At 59.6% G+C, this 17,514-nt stretch overlaps 1 protein-coding gene across 1 annotated transcript in view; it reads right to left on the bottom strand.

The window, feature by feature from the left end:
• Nucleotides 1–9,601, bottom strand: part of LRRN2 (leucine rich repeat neuronal 2) — a 23,709-nt gene extending 14,108 nt beyond the window's left edge. The window contains exon 1 of the mRNA XM_027695425.1: nt 9,280–9,601. The gene's annotated coding sequence lies outside the window, so the exon portion shown is untranslated. The remainder of the gene's footprint in view (nt 1–9,279) is intronic.
• Nucleotides 9,602–17,514: the final 7,913 nt, after the last annotated feature.

Raw genomic sequence — 17,514 nt, 5'->3', positions numbered from 1 at the left:
GTGAGGAGGGATGTGAGGAGGGATGTGAGGAGGGATGTGAGGAGGGATGTGAGGAGGGATGTGAGGAGGGATGCTCAGCTCCGTTTCTCCCTCCCTCTCTCTAATCAGACAAACAAGCAGCGCTCCCGGAGCTGCGGCGCCAGGCAGGGGCCACCCCCACCTTCCTCTCCAGAGACAAAGCCCAGGGCGAAGTGACCGTTCCTGCGCCGCTCCCACCGCTCAGAGACCCCAAACCAGGTAGCCCACAGGTGGGGATCCCCTCCTGTGGGCCCCTGGTGCCCTACAAGCAGCAGGCTGATGGCCAGGGCATGTCCTGGCACACAGCACAAAGGATGCTGCTGCTGTGCTGCATCATCCCCGGTGACCTTCCCACTTCCGAACAGGAACAATCGATCCCCCGGCACAGCCGGGGGCTGAGGGTGGTCATTAAGCTCTGGTTTATCTGCACAGCAGCCCCCTCCAGGCCTCCCTCCCTCCCTCTGCCAAGGCCAAGGGCAGCTTCCTCTGGGAGGGGATGCCCTGGGCAATGTCAAAGGCTTTGAGCTCCGATGTCCATGTGGTGCTCCACAAGTCAGCCGTGAAGCCAAGCCGGGCTCCAAAGGGCACAGAGACCACGAGGAGCACGTCCATGTGTCCTCCAAACCTGTCCCCTCCCAGTGGGACAGTGGGAATGCTGGTGAAGGTGGTTCACAGCAGCCCAGGTCCCTGGGTCAGGTGTCAAACCTCACAACCCCCAGCCTTGGTGGTCCTGTCCTCATCCAAAGCCTGAGCACAGCCAGGAGCTGCTCCAGCACGTCCCCTCGGGCTATTTTAGGAAGAAATATTCTTCCACCACAGTGTTTGGATGTTAGTCCCTTCAGAGGGATAAATCCAGGCTCTTTAAACTTCCCTCAGCAAGGGAGGGGCGTGTGGGGAGGGCCAGGTTATTAAAGCTTAAAACCAGGAACGCGTTCCTGAGTGTAATTAAAATCTAAACCATAATGGGATCTCTCCTGTTATTTCTCCAGAGGTGTCTGTTGTTGGAAACAATATTTCTTCAGCTGAGCAACATCGCTGCAGGCGGGAATGTTGCACAGACGGCGCCAAGGGAAGAGGCTGGAGAACGGGAACCTCGCTCAGACACGGATGTAGCAGCGGCTCCACAGGTCCCTCCCCACCTCCACCTCATTTGTCTCTTCATTCATGGATTAAACTGCTCTTCCAGGAGCCAGGGGAGCCGGAAAGGGAGAGCTGTGCTGGGAGGGGCCGGTGCCACGGGTGATTCCAGCATTGGGAATGGGCACATCACTCCTGAGATCCCCCCCCAGCTGGAGCTCCCTCTGGTCTCCAGCAGAGGAAAGGTCGGGATGGCACCGTGGCTGCCCTGGGAGTGCCATGAAATCAGGCCCATTTCTAATTCCAGGGAAGTCTCTCCCTGTTTTCGTCCCGGGCTGGAGTCACCAAACGCCTCCCGAGGGCTTGGTGACCCCATGGAGTGGCACCAGGAGCTTCTCAGCCTTGTCTGTGGGATCAGGGATGGTCCAGGGTGGGGTTGAGCCTGCCCTGTGGATCCCTGGATCCTCCAGCTGCTTGAGCTGCTGCTCCCTCGCTGTGATGCCTCTGGAATTGCCATAAGGACACGAAGTCCCACCAAACCCCTCAGGGGACAGCCAGAGGTGTCCCAGCTCTCCCTTCCTCGTGCTGCTGAGAAATCCAGTGTCTGGGATCGGGGGCTGCAGGACATGGCAAAGAGCAAAGGAGCTCCAGCAACAAAAAATCAAGGACAAGAGCAAATCCAGGCTTTATCTGCTCCAGACAAGGGCACATCCAGCAGATCCAGCCCCATCAGACAAGGGGAACAACCTCTGGCAGCCAAAAAAGCTGCAGATTAGTGCAAATGCCAATAAGTCATTAGGAATCATAAGAAAAATGTAGGGTTGCCATGGCAACTGCCAGGCACGGCTTTGGGGCTGCTTCCCCCCCTTCCCTGGGCACGGAGCAGATCCTTGGGATGCAGGCAAAGCCCTGTGGAGCCACCACAGCCGGGAAGGGCTCGGAGAGAGCTGGGGGGGGATGTCCCAGCACTGCCCTGAGGGGGTGTGGGGGTGCTGAGGGGAGCTGGGGGGGCTTTGCCACCGGCAGAGACCACGGAGAGGGATTTTCCAATGGGATGGGGACCCTGCCATCAGAGCCAAGGGGGTGGTACGTCCCCCCCCCTGAACTGAAGGGGATGGAAAAACCCTTCCTGGGTGAGGAATGGGGCTTGTTCTTGGCAAAATCCACTCCTGGCTTATTTGAAGTGAAATCATCCAAGTGACACTGGGAGATGGGGGGTGGAGGAGGGAATTAAGCCCTGGGAGCAGGACTGGGATGAGCTGGAGCGACCTGGCCCCTGGCACTGCTGGGTTTGGAGGCTGCTGGGCAGGGCCTGGAGGAATCTGTCCCTGGGCACTGCTGGGTTTGGAGGCTGGAGCCGGAGGGGCTGAGCCAGGAGGTGCCCCTGGAGTGCCCCTGGAGCCCCTCGTGCCCCTGGAAGGGGGTCAGGAAGGAGGAGCTTCAGGCATCCAAGGTGCATCCCAACCACTCCCCTCCTGCAAATCACAAATCCCTCGGTTTCCAAGGACACCGAGCAGCAGGAAAAGCACCTTGGAGGGGCTGCTGTCACCTGGGGAAAGCGGGCTGCCCAGTCACCTGCCCACAGTCACCGCGGGAGCGCTGAGGGTGGGCACAGGGGAGAAGTTCCCGCTCTCCCATCCCTCCATCCTCTCCCATCCCTCCATCCCTCCGGGAATTGCAGCCTCGGTGCCCCCACACGTCCCCCCCACCCCCCCAGCTGCACACAGCTGGCGGAAATGTCACCCACTTCGCCTCTAATTCACAACCATCATCTTCCCCCGGCGAGGAGGGGTTTTGGTTTGTTATTTTTTTTTCCCTTTCTCCGTTTCTTTTCCGGTTTATTCACAGAATTAGATCTTTGCTGAGTTTCCAGCAGTGGCTCATCCACTCTTAGTCATCCCGGGAAGCTGCGCCGTGGCAATTCCTGCCTGGATTGGGCACGGGCTGGGGGCAGTGCCTGGAGGCAGGAGGGGGGTGAGGGGCTGACCCCCTTCCTTCACCCCCTCCCAGCCGGAGCACGGGGAGGATTCATCCCTTGGAGGATCCAGCAGGAGCCACGTGGACCCTCCTCCATCGCCTCGGGATGCAGAGACCCCTCAGCCTGGATTTTAAACCCCCTCAGCTCTGCAACCCCCTTATTTATTTGTTTACTGCCCAAGGAGACCTTTGGCACCACAAGGACACCGGGAAAAACGGGATGGCACCAAGGCTGGCACAGGGCACAGGGAGCAGCTGCAGGGCCCGGCAGGGTGGGAGCAGGATTCCATGCACCAAGAGTGGGATGCCATGTCCAGGAACGGGATTTCATGCCCTGGGAGTGGGATGCCACGTGCTGGGAGTGGGAATCCATGCTCCAGGAGCGGGATTTCACACGCTGGGAATGGGATGCCACGTGCTGGAAACAGGATGTCACACGACGGGAGCGGGATGCCACGTGCTGGGAGCAGCATTCCATGTGCCAGGAGTGGGATTCCATGTGCCAGGAGTGGGATTTCGTGTGCCAGGAGTGGGATGCCACGCAGTGGGAGTGGGATGCCACGCACTGGGAGTGGGAGGCCACACGCTGGGAGTGCCATGCCATGTGCCAGGAATGGGATTCCATGCGCTGGGAGCGGGATGTCAGGCCACGGGAGCAGGATTCCATGTGCCCAAAGTGGGAATCCAGGCACTGGGAGTGGGATGCCACGTTTTGGGAGCAGGATTCCCTGTGCCAGGAATGGAATTCCATGTGCTGGGAGTGGTTACTCCACCAGACCAGAGTGCATCGTCCTTTCCTGCATTTTCCCAGGATAAAACGACTTTGGCCACCCCTCCATTCCCTTAAAAATCCCAACCAAACGCAAAGGCAGCTCCTGGTTTCCCTGTGCTGGGTGTGAGCCCCTTGGCTCCCTCAGCATTCCCACTGCCAGCCTTGGAGCAGAGATTCCAGCAGGAAAAGGGACGAATGGAAAGAGCCCTGAAACATCCCTTAAAACCTGAGCAAAACAGGGAAAATCCATGTGTCTGCCAAGCCAGGGAGAACAACCCTGGCCAAGGAAGGGGGACAAGGGCTGTGTCCTTCCCAGGAGGATTTAACCCACAAAAAGGGAGTCAAGGGATTATTAAATAGTAAATATTAAATATAGAAATTATAAAAGTAGCTGGAGAGGGTCCCTAAAACCCCATTAACAATAATTTCATGGAAAGGGAAGCACAGCAGATGATTTCAGGGTGGAGCAGGTGACAGAGTGGGTTTAGGGCCCTGGAATTCCAGGACTGCTCCTAATCCTTGATCCTTTTAAACACAGGATGGAGGGATGAATCCCACTGCACGTGGGGAATTAGGGAATTGGACTCCAGGAGCCAGGCTTGGGACGGCCCTCCCGGCTCCATCGGAGCGGCAGCGACAGCTCGTAGGAGTTGGGAAAAGTGACTCAGAAACGGGACTCGGCAGAATTTTTCCATGGGAATAAAAAACCTTCCGAGGAGAAAAACGCGGCTCCCGCTCGATTGCAAATCGGGATCAAACGCCGCAGCCCCTTTTTAGGGGCTCTTTTTTTTTTTTTGGGCCGACTCTGAAGCCCAAATGGGTTTTCGAGGCTTTGATGAGGCGTCAAACGGTGGTTTGAGCACCCAAAACGTTGCATTAAATTTAATAATCGCCCTGTGAATGGGCACAGACGCGCGAGTGAAATGTTTCTTCCAGCACAAACCAAATGGGCTCGGTTTTCGATGGTTCATAAATAGGGAAAACCCATTTTTTTCCCCTTTTCAGCTGACCATATATTTGTATTTTTTATTCTTTTCTGTTCCCCCCCCTTTCTCACTGGTGGGAGAGAGGAGGGAGAGAAGCAAAGATGTTTTTTTCCCCTAAAAACCAGAGATCTGGAGCCGACTCATCTCTTCCTTTGGGAAAAGCTGGACCAAATTGGTTCGGTTTTTAATGGCTCATAAATAGGGAAACCTATTTTTTTTCCCTTTTCAGCTGACCTGATATTTATATTTTTTTATTCTTTTCTATTTCCCCCCCTCTCTCTATTCCCACTGCTGGGAACGAGGATTGAGGAGGGAGAGAAGCAAAGACGCTTTCCCCCCCCCCCAAAAAAAAACCAGAGATCTGGAGCCGGCTCATCCCTTCCTTGGGGAAAAGCTGGTTAAAATGCAAAACCCCTTTTATGCTGATTACAAATTCCTCACTGATGAAGGCTTTTAAATTCCAAGCGAGCGTTATTAAGCCTCACAGAAGCACAGTGGCCTCTCTTCACGCCAAACAATTTTCTCAGCTTGAACCTGCAAACAGATTCGCCTCAGCTTTGGTTCAACAGGAAGGACAAAGCCCCGACCTCACACGCCAAATTTAATCTGGGAGTGATTTTTTTTTCCCTTTATGACAGGTTATAAATGCCACGAAATATGGTTTTATAATAGAGGCTGGGAGAGGCTTTTAAAGCCAACGAGTGGCTCCAGAGGCTGGACAGGGTCAGGAGATATCGGAGCATTCGGGAGCTGCTGGAGGGGGGAGTCGGCATTAATTCCGAGCAGAGTTGGTGAATAATTTATCACAAGTAATTTATTGACCAAGTTTTGTCTCTTTTCCCTGTCTGGGTGAAAGGCACCCCGGCGCAGAGAGCCAGCACAAGACTTAGGCACCACTTAAGTCCCAATTAAGCCCTTTGTGAATTGTCTGGGAACGGATCCCAATTTTCCCCATATTTATTTGTTGTTCGGAATCGCACACCAAACAGAGCCGGCGGATAATTCCTGCCCCGCGGAGTGTTTGCAAACAGCTCCTGGGGGGGGGTTACTCAGGGCCCCCCTCCCGCCCTGGATGGGGGGCTGTGCTTTGGGGGACCCCTTTTCCCACATCCAGGAGCTCCAAGCCCTCCCCGGGAATGGGGAGGGGACCTCAAGGGGTGCTGGGGCCGCTCCGAGCTGCAACCAGAGCAATTTTCTCAGCCATTTATCGCCCTCCTGAAACCCACCCATTGGAACAGCCTTTTACAAACCCCACCGTAAACATATTTATCACCCAACACCTCTCTGCCATCACCAGGCACTAAAGCCGCACATTTATTTCGCTGCCTATGAGCTGGTTGATGTCCCGGAACGGTGTCGGGCATTCCAGCCGCTGCCTCAGCCCGGGAGAAAAGGGAGGCTGGAAGGGGCAAACAGGTTTCCAGGGAACAGCAGGGAGGACAAGGGGGGGGCTGCCCCGAGCCCCACGACCCCAAAATTCACCCCCACAGTCACAGTGAGGAGCTTTATCAACAGGGATCGTCTGACTTTTAGGAGAAGTTTTAAACTCATTTAATTTTAAGGTTTTTTCCCGATGCCCTCCCAGCAAGGCAGCGGCTGGGCTTGGAATTCTCCTTCCCGTGGCTTTCCCAGGGCTGGGCAGAGCTGCAGCTCCCGGTGCAGACGTTTCCCCTGGGAACAACAATTCCAAGAGGAGAAATCCAAAGTCACGGGTCCCTCCCCTGCAGGCTGGACAGGGGGAGGGCACCCACCCCTCTGTGCCAGGGCCTGGCACCTCGGGGTGGGCACAGGGCAGCGGAGCAGCCCCCCCGGGTGTTCCCTGGCAAAGGGATGTGGGAGCAGGAGAGGAGGGTGGTGGTGATTTCCTGTGTGCCAGGGGATCAGGAGGGTCCTGGGCTGGCACCTCTGCCCCTCGGGGCATCAGCCACGTGCCAGCTGGAATGTTATCCCATGGGACAGAAGGGAAAAGGGGTCAGTGAGCAGGGCCTGCCCTGCAGGGGGGTTGGGATATACATCTGGGAATAAAGGAAGGGATGGAGCCCCTGCCTTTGGAGAGATGAAGCTCCCAGCCTTCCAGATGCCCACCTGGAAAAAGCTCCTAGCACCGATTCATCCCTGTCCTAGCCAGGAACTCCGGGATCACGGCCTGGAATGGCAGTGGAATGTCTCTTCCAGCTCCAGCCGGGAGCAGGGACAGTCCCTCTGCTGCCGGGAGCCAGCCCAGCCCTGCCAGGCTGGGAGAGCAGGGGCTGGGCAGAGCAGCTGGAGCTCTGCTCCACATCGGGAATGGGAGCCTCCCTGGGAATCGGAGCCTCCCTGGGAATGGGAGCCTCCCTGGCATTGGGGCTGCCCCCGCTCCCCGGGGATGTCACTGTGCAGCTCCAGGTGCGGTGCTGTGGGGAAGCAGAATTCCTGCTGCTCCCACAGCCCTGGCGAGGCGGGGTGGGGTGGTGTCGGGGTCCTGCCTGACTCCCCAGCCCTTCCCCTGAGCCAGAGGGGTTTGACGGGCTCTGCCAGGGGTGTGGGCACAGCTCAGCCCTGGCAGAGGATTCTCACCCCCTGGGTTTGCGCTGCGGAAGGTGAGAAAGGTCCCACCCAAAGGAAGGGGTTTAAGATGGCTGAGGAGCAGAGGTTCAGCCCAGGGCTGGCCCTCAGCCCTGCTCTCCTCACTTGTACCAGTGCCAACCATGTGCCAAAGCAGCCCCCACTGCCCACAGAGAGGACCCAGGGTGCTGGCAGAGCTGGGCAGAGCTGGGCAGAGCTGGGAAGAGCCGTGTCCCCAGCAAAGAGGTTGTGCCAGCAGGACCAGGGTCCTCTGCCTCGGGAAGGCAGGACAGAAGCCGGGTGATGATGCCCCAAGTGTGACCGTGAGGGGTTGATGGACCCCCCGGGAGAGCCCCCGGGGCAGGGAGCAGCCAGAGCTCCGGAAACTCGCCCTGAGCCACATCCCATCGCTCCCCGTCTGCGCCAGGCTCAGCCTGGCAGAGACAGCAGTGAGACATTTGCTTCCCAGCCTTTCCACGAGCTCTCCTGCATCCAGGCTGCGGGATCGGGGCTGCTCGTCCCTGCAAGGCAGGGCTGGGTCCTGGCTCGGCACCAGCACAGCATCCAGGGGAGGGGGAGACGGGCAACACCCCTGTGTGGCTTCTGACCTCCAGGCTTGGGGAGCCAGACCCTCACGCCCAGAGGCGATGGCAGCACGTCCCCACAACTTCCAGCAAAGGGCTCCCTGGAAACGCGGCTCCAAGGGTCCTTTTCCCAGCCCTGTTTCTCCCTCCTCCCCTCCGAGTTCTCACGGCCACGCTGGGACAAGCCCCAGGTGTCCAAGGGCTTCTCCCCCTCCTCAGGAGAATGGGGCATTGCTGACAGGTCTCAAATCCCTTTTTCCAGGCTCTGGCAGGAAGCGGGGAGAGGTGGAGAGGGCCGGGTGCCCGTGTGGGCGTCGGGGAGAGGCGAGGACAGCAGAGGGCTCGGCCACACGCGGACCCTCCCAGCCCTGAGCCCCCCGCCCGGGGCGGGTCAGCGCAGGGTCCCTCCCTGCCCAGAGAGCCCCGAGATGATCCCACGGCCCCCCCCAGGGCACAGCCCCACACCCGGGTGGGTGTTTGGCACGGGGGGACGAGCGCGGAGATTTTGGGGGGGTGAGAGGCTCCTGTGCAGCTGCTGCGGGAGGAGGAGCAGGGAAGGGGGGAGATAAACACAGAACAGCACCGACATCATTCCAGTGACACCGCGGGCCCGGGGCGGCTCCTCACGGGGGTCTTTTGCCATCTCCTTTGCCTGTCCCCCCCACCCCGGGCAGCCTGTCCCCCCCCCCCCCCCGAGCCTGGCGCCGGCAGGTGAACGTGGGAGGGAGACAAAGCCCCGGGCTGTATAATTAACAGCCCCTTTTCTACACTTCGCTTCGCTCCTTTTAACATTTTCCGCGCCGCTCTGGCGCCGAGGGGTTAATGCCGTGGGAGCGCTGCTCCCGCCTGGCTCGCATCCTGCCAGCAGCCCCGGGCAAGGCTGGATTCCAGCCCCAGGCACCGCCGCGGGCTCCGCCACGGTCACCCCACATTCCCATCGGCGCCGGGGTGAGGATCGACTCGATCCCAGAGGAGTTTCCAGCACCGGGAATCCAGCTCCCGCCATCAGAGAACCCTCCTCTCCCTCCCGCACCCCCTGTCCCCCCCGCCCGGACCGCGCACCGATGTCTCCGCATTTCCTGCGTTTTCACCTGCTTTCCTTCTTTTCATTTTTCAAACGCACCATTTATCGTCAAACCCACCTTTTATCAGGGAAATCAAAGCTCTGGAAAGGGGGGAAAAAAACCCAAAACCAACCAAACCCCAAACGAACTGCCAAGCAGCCGGCTCTGCGATGCAGAACCCCGAGGCACAGAAACCCCCCCCCGCCAAAGTCACACCCGACGGACAATACCATGATCGCGGCTGGACCCCGACTCACCCTTGGAGTCTGTCCCCGTCCCCCGGCGCCGCTGGCATCGCCTGCCGCTCCCCTGCACAGCTGCCCGCACATCTGGCTCGGGCAGAGCCCCGCCGGCAGACAAAGGGCCGGCTCGCTTTGGACCCGTCAGCGCTGGGGGGTCCTTCCTCGTCCCTCTGGGGGTGTGGGGACAGGGGCAGCAGGACCCCCCCCTGCCACGCTGGCCCTCAGCGCCCGGGCTGGAGGCGGCGGTGAGAGCCCTCCATCCTCCCCTCGCACGGCGCCTTCGCAGCCGCACACTCCCCGCTGCCTGCAAGCGCTCCCCCCTCCTCCTCCTCCTCCTCCTCCTCCTCCTCCTCCCTTCTCCCCTCCCTTTCCCCAATCCTCCTCCTCACTCCGGTCTTGTCGCCACGACGTGCCACCCACCCGAATCAGCTCCTGCCGGCCGCGCGTTAACCCCTGCGGCTCTGGCGGCCCCCGGGGGGCTCCCGGCACCCCCAGACCCTCGGGGTGACGCTCCCGAGGACCAGGGGTGGATAAAAATCTCCTGCAAAGGCTCGGCCGGGCGCTCGCACCCCCTCCGGGTCCGCAGTGCATCCCCCTCCCGCTGCGGCACCGGGAGCCCGGGCGGGGGGGGGTCTCCCGTGGCCCCACGTTCGGAGGGAATCGGGACACTCGGTGGGGTGGGTTTGCGTCCCAAACCCGCTCCTGCTCGCCGGGATTCCTTTGCCTTTGGGGAGATCTGGCTGCGGGTGGTCCCGCGAGCCCCTCGGGGTGCTCGAGGGGACATCGCAGACCCCCCTCGTGGGGGGGGGGGGTTTGGTCACCAGCAGCACCTCGGGGTGGCGGGTCCCCAAGCAAGACGTGCTGGCAGCGGCTCGTTTCCCCCGGAGAGGGACGTTCAGGGACTCTTAACCTTGAAAAACATCGGGAGAAAAGCTGCGTTTTGCTCTGCCCTGACTCGGGGGGGGGGCAGCTCTGGGGTCCCAGTTGTGCCACCCGGTTAAGGGGTGAGGATGGAGACCCCCCACCCACCCACCTCCACACCCAGCGTGTCGCGGGGAGAAGGGTCTGCCAGGCACGGCGGTGGGGCTCAGACAAAGGCAGCATTTGGGGCGGGGGCAGCAGAGCGACCCCAGCTTTTGTTTCCTTCCCAGAAATGCCTTTCCCAGCCCCATCCCGCGCCTGTCGGAGCCCCGCGGGTGCCGCACGCCCCGGGAGCGACAGCGGCCATTGAATCCCCGTTTCATGCTCAGCAGCGGGAGCCGAGCCGGGGGTCTGGCTCGTTCCCAGAGCCTTCGCCTGGGGCGGGGGGTTGGACAGCGGGGAGGAGGGGGGGGGGAGAACAGCCGGGCACACGCGGGAGAGGCAGGAGAGGAGAGACTGGAGTGACCTGATTTAATTGGCAGGACTTCAATAACATAAAATCGCTGCCCATGTGCCCGGACCGAGCGGGCGATGCTCTGGCGTGTTGGCCCCCGTTCAGCAGAGCGTTTCTGCAGACGCTTAATGGGAGCACATGCTCCGTGTTAGCGTTGCTCCAGCGCTCTGCAGCACAACCCCGGGGTCACGGAGGGGTCTCAGCTGCACGGGACCCTCAAGGCTTTCCAAACAGAGGGGTGGGGGGGGAAATCAGATGTTTTACCCAGCACTGGGGCACGCAGGGAAATGCATAAACCCCATAAGCACCTGTGAAAGCCGCTTCTCTGGTGAGGCTGTGGGGCTCCCATTCCGCTGGAGAAGCCCTTCCAGAGGGTCTCTGTGCCCATGCCCACGTCCTGCTGCTGCTGCCAGGGCCGCGGGGGGCTCGGCACAGGGGCTGGTTCGCAGCGAGCCCCTCCCTCCCGCTGACCCCAGGGCACAGGGGCCGCGTTTGATCCATCCCCGAACCCTTCCGTGCCCATTCCCAGCGCTGCGTCCTCGTCTGCCTGGGACACGAGGGAAAGGGAACGGCTGCCTTGCCCTTCCCAGGGAGCGGGAGGCACGTCCAGCCAGCCCAGGAGGGCTCAGGGGATCTCTCAGCACTCCACGGTGGCACTTGACCCCTCTGCCCCCGGGTGTCACCTCCCGCCTCAGCCACGCGACGCGGCCAAAGGGCTCCGGCTCCGGAGGGACGGGGAAGGAAGGATGTGCCCGGTGGATGCTCCTGCTCTTGGCCGGGTCCTTCTGCAACGCCCTGCGGCGCCCGGGGAAGCTTTCCAGGGCACCTGGAGGAGGTGGGGCGGCAGCAGCGCCTTCCCGAGCTGCCAGAGCTCCATCGATCGGCTCCGCCGGCGCTGCAGAGACCTCGCCCGGGGCCGGACCGGCAGCGAACTCCATAGAAACAGCGGAACCCGCCAAGCCAAGGCCGGGGGAGCTCCTCCAGCGCTGCCAGCCCGGCTCGTTCAATCCCTGCTCATCCTGGCCCCGGGCAGGTCAAAGGGGCTTGTTTGGTGTTAAGATTAATTGAGTTTCTTCCCCTCTGCACAGACTCGCTTTTCAAGTCCCTCAATCCGTGATTCCCGCTGGCGGGATGGGGACCCCGGTGCCGCCCCTCTGGTGCCGGGGGACATCCCCTGCCTGGCACCGGGGGGATCCTGGCACCGGGGGGATCCTGGCACAGGGGGGATCCTGGCCCACGCCGGCGGTTCCCCCGCGTGCTTTGGGTGCAGCAGATGCAGTTCTATAAACGCGCTCGCAGTCAGCCCGAGCTGCCCCCGCTCTCCAGGCAGGGGAGGAGGTGGAGACAGGCATTCCCACCGCTCCAGACACACAGGCAGAGCGGCTCGGGGGAGGGAGGAGCCGGCCCCGGGTGCCCTGGAGCCTTCTCCATGCAACACCTTGCTGGGAAGAGGCTCCTCCCGTGCAGCTCTGTGCAGATGGTGACTAATGCCTGTCCCTCTCCCTCTCTCTCTCCAGGCAGATGAGAACAGCCCGATCCAGGTTTTAATTGCGTGGGATTTTAGCCGAGATGGCATTAATTTATTTTCTCTGCTGCTTCAGCACTTCTGCCTCTCCTGCACTTGAAGTCACCTGGAGCACATTCCCCTGGAGAAGGGGTTAAAAACTTTTCTTGCTGGAGAAGCAGCTTTCAGGGTGATCTTTCCCCAGTTACATGTGTAGGGTTGTAAGGAGCTTCACATCCTCCCTCTTTATCCCTTAAGACACAACATTATCTCCTCGGGGAGCTGCCCTAAGACATTCTTGTAGACAACCAGTAGATTTGGAGGGCTAAGCTTGGGAAGCCAACGATGAACAACGGATGAACAACGGCCCTGGTGCCTCTTATTCCCTTCTGGATCATCAAGAACTTGCCAAACCTCATGGATGGAGGATCCTTGCAGGCCCTACACCCACCTGGGGACACGTGGAGGCCGGGGGGTGATGCCCCCAGTCCCTGGTGCACCATGGCAGGGTTGTTTCAGGCAGGACCCATTCCCAGCAGCATTTTCCTCCTCTCCTCCCTCCCAGGCGTTGGATGAGTCAAGTCCAACTCTGGAACCTCCCAGATGCTGGGCAAGAATCTGGACCCCTCCCAGAGCCTCGTGTTGGTGTTATTCACCTGTGGGAAGTGTTTTTGGTGTCGTGGCTGTTTTTCTTCTCTGATGATTTAAGGACACACCGGCAGCACGACGGAGCCATAAACCCTGGAGGTGCCGGGAAAATCCGCCTGCAGCCCTTCCCTGGAGCCAAGGAGGAGGCTCCCCTGCCCCTCCTGCATCTCCCCTGTGAAGAATAAACCAACCCCCCCCCCCCAGCAGCAGCAGTGAGTTGTGGCTGGTGCAGGACAGGGCTGTAAGTCAGGCGGGCTCCGGCTGTTCCTGAGTTACGGCCCTGGCAGGGCATCCATCCCTTCCCTGCTCCCGTTGTGCCTTGTGGGAAGCAGGGATCCATCAGCCTCCTTCCCCCCCCCCTGGCAGCAGTGCCAAGGAAAACCAGCTGGGTAAAGCACAGCCAAGCACAGCCCCGGAGCAGCCCCGCTCTGCCTCGGGAAAAGAGGTTTTCAAGGATCTGCTGTAGTGTTTTCCTCCCACTCCCTCTTTCCCTCCTGCTGCTGGGAAGACAAACACCGACCTCGCCTGCCCCAGGCTCCCTCCTGTCGTGATCCAGAGCCCCAGTTCCTCATGGAGCAGCTCAGAGCCGGGGGCTGCAGTGCCAGGGGGAGGTTTGGCACCGACTGAGGCCCCGGAGCTGCTGTGACACCAGGGATGAGTGTTTGGATAATTACCATTTACAGGAATAACATATATTTGAATTTAGGAGGCAGGAATCTTGGGGAGGCTTCGGGAATCTCGGGGAACGTGTTCTGGCATGGAGCTTTCCCGGGGTTATCCATAAATCCTCGCCGTGGGCATCAGGCCCCGTTAACAAGCTGTGATTATTATGTTCATCATCATCATATTTTTATATATTTTAATAGTGCCTTTTAGTGCTTGTTTTGGCATAATTTCCAGATCCCTCCAGATCGGCCCGTGCATGTTAAACACTGCCTGGGAACACCCCAAAAACAGGGAGCAAAGCTGCAGCAGGGAGAGGGGATGTGCCCCAGGCCATGGGGGCAGCAGGGTTGGGGTACAGGGAACCCCCCCAGTGCTCAGCCAGGGACACAAGGCTTGTCTGGAGCTGGGAAATGAGGCCCAGCCAGGCCAAGGGCTGCATCAATAACAGCATTTAAAGATCCACCTCCAAGCCCCCCTTGATTTTGGTGTCTACGCACACTTGGGGCGCCGGGTCGAGCCAAGGTCACACCAGAGCCTGTGGCAGAGGAAGGAATTTGACTCCAGCCTCCTTCCCAAGCCAGAGGCGAATTCCCTAATTCAACCCCCAGTTCTGAGCATCCTGAATTATGGGCTGTCCTTCTCCCTTCCCACAGGAGCTCATCCCAAGCCGATTAAGGAACACTCACCCCCCACCCTCACACACCTCCCAGACATCGACCCCAGCCCCCATATTTTCACCCAGCCCTGATTAACCCCTCTCAAATTAAAGCAGCACCCCCAAATTGCCATCTCTGGGTTGCTCCCTTGGAGGGACCACGGGCTGCACCCCGGGGTGCTCCGGGGGACCCTCCCCCCGGGATCCAGGGGACCTTCCCCCCGGGATCCAGCCCCGCTCCGGCAGGGACCGTGCTGGGTGGGAAGGGGGAACGTTCTCCCGGTTACTTTATTGCTCTGCTTTGGGGCTGCTTTACAGCCACCATAAAAGCCGGTTGTAAATCAGGGGTGATACCATAAAATCCAGGAACAACCGTAGTTAGAGCCCAAAAGGGACCAGCTCCCCGTGCCAGCCCCGGGACCGCGGGACGAGCAGCTCAGTTTATCTTTTTCCCGCTCCCACCCTTTTACAGCCACCTCGGGGAGGGAGTTCCGGGGGGGAGCAGAGCTGAGCTGATGGAGTCCCCTGTTATATGAACCCTCTGCCAATCCCTGCTGAACAACGGGGGGGGTTTTATGGAGCGAGCTTTGCAGTGCAGGAATTTTTCCACGACTCTCTGCTCATCCTGCCTGCGCCCACACCCACTCTCAAATTTAGAGGCAGAAGATTGGTCCGGAGGGAAATAAACTTCCTAAACAGCACGGCGTTGGCTGATAAAGAAAGGAAAAAGCAGGGGAGAGGATGGTAACGATGCCTCGTGTATTATGTGCTGCTTTAAGAGTCAAATTTGTTTCTTTTATTGCCAGACAAAAATGTAATTAAAAGTCTGCAGCGTCAGCCACTTGCAACTGAACTTGTTGCGTTTGTAGCAGGACCATTAACACCTTCTGTGTCCGGGGTTTTATCTCAGGGCCGGGTATCCCTCCCTCTGCCTCCTCCCGGGGTGTGGCCAGTCCTGCAGGGATGCACCTGGAAAATGGTTCTGGCTCCGGGGCGCTGCTTCTTTCCAGTCCTCTGGGCTGAAAAACCAACCGTGTGCTCTGGTTTTCATTTCCCAACGGGATGTGAAAGTGGGGATGCCAAGGGGGGGGGAACCACCAACCCCTTCCCCATCCCCGGGCTCCCACTCCAGAGAAATCCCATGGAAATCTGAGGGGATGAGCAGGAGGGAGGGACAAACGGGATGGGAGGGAGCTGTGTGGAGGTGTCCCCTGGCACAGCCCGTGCCCCCAGCAAGGGGGCAGCTGCTGGGCTGTGCCCCACTGCCCTCAATCCCAGTTTGACACCCTCCATCCCAGTTCAGCCCAGTGGGCACCCAGGCCAGGCAGAGGCCATCAGTTGTCACCGTAGGATGTCACCAGCCCGGGTGACACCCCCCTCACCCCCCCTGGGTGTTGTTTTGCTGCTGTTCCCCCGGAGCTGCTGCTCGGGGAGGTTTTGGGTGGGAGGCAGAGCCAGTGGAGTGTTTGGACGTGCAGTGTCAGCGTTTCCATGACAATGGGAGCCACCTTCTCCCCCTCCCCGTGCTCACACACGGGCACGGCGGGGCTGTGGGGACACACAGGAGCTATGGGGACACAAAGGGGGCTGTGGGGACACACAAGGGGCTGTGGGGACACAGGGGGGGCGTGGGGACACACAAGAGGCTGTGGGGACATACAAGGGGCTGTGGGGACACAGGGGGGCTGTGGGGACACGGGGGGGGCTGTGGGGACACAAAGGGGCTGTGGGGACACACAGGGGGCTGTGGGGACACACAGGAGCTGTGGGGACACAGGGGGGCCGTGGGGACACCGCAGGGCTCACCTGGGGGTGCACACACGTGTGTCCTGCACTCCCACACCTCCTGCACGGGGCACACACAGTCACATGGTGGGTTTGGGTTGGATATAGGGAAGGGATTCCCAATCCCTGGGAGGGTGGGGAGGGACTGGGATGGAATTCCCAGAGAAGCTGTGGGTGCCTCATCCCTGGAAGTGTCCAAGGCCAGGTTGGAGCCACCTGGGCTAGTGGAAGGTGTCCCTGCCCATGGCAGGGCTGGGATGGGATGAGCTTTGACATCTCTTCCCACCCAAACCATTCCATGATCCCATGATCCCACACACACCATCCTCAGCCCCCCCGTCCCCCCTCCCCTGTTCCCTCCCCTCCCTGTCTGAAGATTCCACAGGGCTCCAGGCTCCCCTGGCTGCTCACAAGCACTAAGTGGTGTCTGTGCTGGAGGCTGAACACGAATAAAATAAAACTACAGAGGCAGAAGCTGCAGTTACAAGATGTAGCATTTATTTGTTTCCCTCATCGTGCTGTTCCCTCCCTCCCTCCCTCCCTGGTGCTGCTCTTTGGATACTGGCTGGGACTGTCACTGCCCCAGGTCACCAGAGAGTGGCTCATTACTGGCATTTGCAAAAAAAAAAAAAATATAATAAAAATCATCCTGTTTTTTTATTTTATTTTATTATTTTTTTTTAATTTTTTTTTTTCCCCAGCGCAGGTTCCAGCAAAGGAACTAATTATTGGGAGCAGCTCTGGAGAACATCACACAGCCAGGATCCTGCTGGGGCAGTGGCACATGGCAGGAGGGGAATCTTTGGCCTCTGGGGTTTGCTGCTGTGAGAGCTGGGGCAGGAGGGAGGAGAGGGGGGTGATTCTGAGCCAGGAGGAGCTGGAGGTGCCTCCCAACAGCTCAGGGTGGGTGGGGATGTTAAAGCCAGGAGCTGCCAGGGCTGGGAATGCCGTGGGATGCCCTGTGCTGGACACCCTGTCACACTGTGACCCCCTCACCAAAACAGGTCCCTCGTTACCCATCACCCCAGGACCCCCCACACTCCCCAGGCTCCCAATCCCTCCCTTCCCAGCTCCTCTGGGTCCCTCCTCACACTTGCCAGGAGCCCCCCGGCCCCAGAAGGGCTGTGAGGCAAACACAGCCCTTCCTCCCCATCTCCTCTCTCTCCTCTTTTTAATTGGAATCTTTGCTGAATCCGCTAATTAAGTTCTTCGCCTGCAACTAATATTGTGCTGCTCGTTCCTGCCCAGAAGGGCTCCTCCAGCAGTGGCAGGGGTTGTGTTCACTGGCACCCTTCCACAGCTCCTTCAGAGGGAAGAAAGGAGCCCTTTTTAATCACTGGGAATGACTCATCTGTGAGCAGCCTTCATCCTCGGCCTCGCCCTCATCCTTGTCCTCATCCTTGTCCTCATCCTTGTCCTCGTCCTTGCCCTCATCCTTGTCCTCATCCTTGTCCTCGTCCTTGTCCTCGTCCTCACCGTGGCTGTGGCCCCTTGTCCTCTGGGCTGGGCTCTGGGGACCCCCATTAGTGCCATGTCAGTGGGGTTGGGCTCCTCATGGATGCCCATTAGTGGGATACAGAAGGGGCTGGGATCCCCATGGACCCCCATCAGTGGGAT

This window comes from Neopelma chrysocephalum, unplaced genomic scaffold, assembly GCF_003984885.1.
Source record: "Neopelma chrysocephalum unplaced genomic scaffold, ASM398488v2 Primary Assembly neopelma1_100, whole genome shotgun sequence".
Classification (NCBI taxonomy): domain Eukaryota; kingdom Metazoa; phylum Chordata; class Aves; order Passeriformes; family Pipridae; genus Neopelma; species Neopelma chrysocephalum.
The sequence above is the reverse complement of the archived record's forward strand: the minus strand, read 5'-3'. Positions and strand labels throughout refer to the sequence as shown.